This window comes from Petaurus breviceps, unplaced genomic scaffold (genome assembly GCF_028583685.1).
Source record: "Petaurus breviceps papuanus isolate PSGF00001 unplaced genomic scaffold, PetGlider_PUasm1.0 110, whole genome shotgun sequence".
In the NCBI taxonomy this organism is placed as follows: Eukaryota; Metazoa; Chordata; class Mammalia; order Diprotodontia; family Petauridae; genus Petaurus; species Petaurus breviceps.
The window spans coordinates 979,984-984,000 of NW_027185597.1; positions in this window are offsets into that span (position 1 = coordinate 979,984).

The following is a 4,017-nucleotide window of genomic DNA, read 5'->3' on the forward strand; positions in this document are numbered from 1 at the left end:
CCTCTTGACCCACTGCCCAATCACACAGCATCAAGGTGTGGGCATTCCTGAAAACCAAGCCTCCTGCCACAGGCTCCATGTGACCACATTCAGCCTATTAGGAGGCAGAGTATATTTTCAAATCAAGGAAGGTTCTCAGAGTCTCTTAAGCCTATCAAAGGGCTTAGGGGCAGGGAAGATCTTTAAATTTGCATTTCCATTACAGTACTATATTATTACTATATATATTACATATATATATACTATATATTATATAATACAATATATTATAATATACAATATGTAATTTGTTACATATTATATAATAGCAAACTATATATGACATATTATATATAATAGATAACATGATTAATTATATGTGTGTATGTACATACATATATAATGCTGATTATTTCCACTATAGAGATGTGTTTATTTATATATTCCTAGATATAGATAGTACAACACATATACACACACACACACAGTGTATCCCCAAAGCCTAATACAAGGTTATATGTTCTTACAACCTACCTATATACACATAAGTGTGTATGTGTATGTGTGTGTGTGTGTGTAGTTAGATGAATAGCTTGGGAGATAGATACATAGATAATACATCCCAAATGTTATTGTTGTTGTTCAGTCATTTCTGTCATGTCTAACTCTTTGTGTACCCTTGTGGAGTTTTCTCAGCAAAGATACTGGACTGATTGGCCATTTCCTTCTTCAGCTCTTTTTACAGATGAGAAAACCAATGCAAACAGAGTTAAGTGACTTGCCTAGGGTCATACAGCTGGTAACTGTCTGAGGCCAGATTTGAACTCAGGAAGATGAGTCTTCCTGACTCCAGGTCCAACACTTTGTCCAGTGTGCTACTAAATACTCAATATTATAAACTTTTATTGACTGATTAGCAAGTTAGAAATCCTAATATCTTATTTAGTATTCAGAACGTGATTGTGGAAGAGAAAAACAATGGTATATACTCTTCCTTACTCAGCTTCAGCACACTGAGAAAAACTAGGAAATGACATAGTATTTGGTTCAAACTTTCTGTAAGAAACATCATTAACAGGTTGTATCTTGGTAACTTTGCACAATGCTCAGCTGACATAGTGACTCTTGTTTCATAAGCTGGAAGATGATTCTTTTTTTTTATAAGCAATTGGGGTTAAGTAACTTGCTCAAGGTTACACCCCCAGTTATTTCTGGGTGTGGTGCTAAGTATCTGAGCCCGGATTTGATCCCCAGGTCATCCCGACACTGGAGCCTGTGCTCTTACTCGCTGAGGCACCTGGCCGCCCCTGAAGATGATTCTTCTAAATCTGATGTGGGAAACTTTTTTCCTTTTGCAAGTCACTGACCCATAGAGAGAAAAAAAATCACTTGTCTCACAGACAAGTTAAAAAAGCAACTTAATTTCATTTTAGAAAGAAAAAACATAAAAAATTCAATCTACTCACTTTAAAAATTAAGAGTAGGTAATATAAAATAATATTCAATTAATATAGAAGCTATTAAGGTCATAAGTATGGGATAAAAGCAAGAGAGAGAAAAAGGAAGAGTTAAAGAAAGGGAAAAAATGTGATCAGTGAGAAAGACAGTAGGTTCTAATAGTACTATCTACATCTGCGTAACGCCTGTGAAAACATTTTGCACCTATATATTTTTTCCTTCCAGCAATCTTGTGAAGTAAATAGAATATATCTTATTCTTATTTTAGATGAGAGTCACCAGAAGTACAAGAGAGGGTAAGTAACCTGTTTTAGGTTGCAAAAGTTACTGATCGATTTGGAAATAAATCTGGAGCTCCTGACTTCATGCCAATGTTCTTTCTAACAGATTGATTCTAATGTGGTAGGTGAAGTTAATAATTCTGCTTTTCATTGTTACCACTAACTATTACTGAATTTCAATAGCCTCTTCATCTGTTAAAAACTTTCTTTTTGTGCCAAACATAATTACCTAGGAATAAACAAATACTTTCCAAAATCTGAAGATTTTGCAAGTACCTGAAATAATGATTTAAGCCTTACATTGTACTGTCAGTTTATAAGCTCTTACCTTACAGTCTCCTTTGGCCTTCAAACCTGGGCATGTTGCCTTCTTTTTGTTCTTTGAATTATTGCTGCTTCATTCTACAGTGTGGTCATCACAAGATGGTGATGCTTGAATTCAGCAATGTAGTGGTTGAAGAGAAACTCTTGTTTGGAACCAAGAAGATCTTGGTTCAAGTCTCACATATGACACATACTGATTATGTGACCATTGGTAAGTCATTGAACCCTGCATTGTTTTAGGCCAGTAGTGTTAAACTCAAATAGAAAAGCCCCACTAAATCATACATAAGGATCCCTGTGCAAGGATGTTGACTTGGAAAACTACATATTAACATTATTTATGTTCTACTGTACTTTTGTTTATTTTGTTAAATATTTCCCAATCATATTTTACATCTGGTTCTGGCTGCAGTATGGAATGTTACAGCACCAGTGCAGTCCACCCTTGTGTGTTTGATGCTTCTGCTCCAGTCAAACTTCTAAAACTAGAAGTTGTAGAGAAGGAGGTTGGTCTGCATTGGTAGAGAGAGGGTTTCCTTACCTAGGAGTTCCGTATACCAATGAAATCACAGTTCTAATCTCTATCTCTGTTGTTATTTAAGTCAAATCTGGATGGTTCTTTTTTTTGGTTTTGATTGTTGTTTTATTCTAATCGAGTATTTGGTAGAAATGACAACAATGGAAAGAACATCAGTGAAAAAATCTCTTATGAATAAGTATTATTTATTACTGTTCAATTGGTGGTATCATTTCAACTGTTTTTATGAACTGCATTTATCTCAATGAATGGGAAAGAATACAGTTTTCATACTTTGGGGTTTTAAACGAAGCATTAATATTTTACTCTAAATGTTTATTGAGGTACTTGTTGGTGATGCAGCAGGTAGAGTAAAGGGCTTGGAGTCAGGAAGACTCATCTTTCTAAACTCAAATTCAGCCCGAGACACTTACTAAATGTGTGGTCCTGGGCAAGACACTTAACCCTTAGCCTCTTCTGTAAAATGAGCTGGAGAAGGAAATGGCAAACTACTCCAGTATCTTTGCCAAGAAAATCCCAAATGGGGCCACAAGGAGGCAGACACAACTGAAATGACTGGAACAACAAATGGGCATAGGATGAGCAAGCCTCTTCATGACAGTACCTTTGTGCTGCAAAATGACTTTTGACCCACCTCCCTCTAGAAAATCACCCCAATCCAAGTGATGTCTTCCTCTTTGATCTCAAAGTTCTCAGTGAATATATCATTTATTTGACAATAAATGATAAGCTCTCTATTGTATCTCTTGTCATATTCTCATGTGTTTGTGTCTTTCATATGTTTATGACGCTAATGTAATTGTACAATACGCAAGTAGGAAAACTTAAAAATTCCCACCAATAACATTATTAGGAATTAAAATGGAATACATTCAGTTCAGTAAAAATATAGGCAATTAGGGTTTTGGGAACTACAGGAAGAAATTTTTCACTGAGACTGGGGTGATGAATTGGATTTAGACAGAAAGTACTATGTTTCACTAGAAATTAGGAGAGAGGAGAGAAAGTAGTTGCAAAGTATGAGTGAATGAGGAAATGAAATGGGAAAAGACATAAAATCCTCAACTTCCTGTCACTTGCCAATTCTGTATATAGTCTATGTCCAACAATTTTCTTATATTTCAGTAAAATGGCCTCTAGGTTTTGAATGGCTGATGTATTGAAGTGGACAGGTAGGGAGATAATTATCAAAGAAGTAAAAGGGAAAAATGATGGGCTCATGATCATTTATTATCTTGCGCCAGCACCCCTTTCTACCCTTGACTTCCATAGACAAACCCTCAATGTCAACCAAATTGGTCTAGGCATTCATCACCTTCTGAATGTGTCGTGATTTCCTGCTCTCTTGACCTTGCTTATGTAATTCCTTTGGCCTGAATGCCCTCTGCCCTTCCCCTACCACTCTGCTAAATAAAATCTCATTTTTCTTTTAAGGCC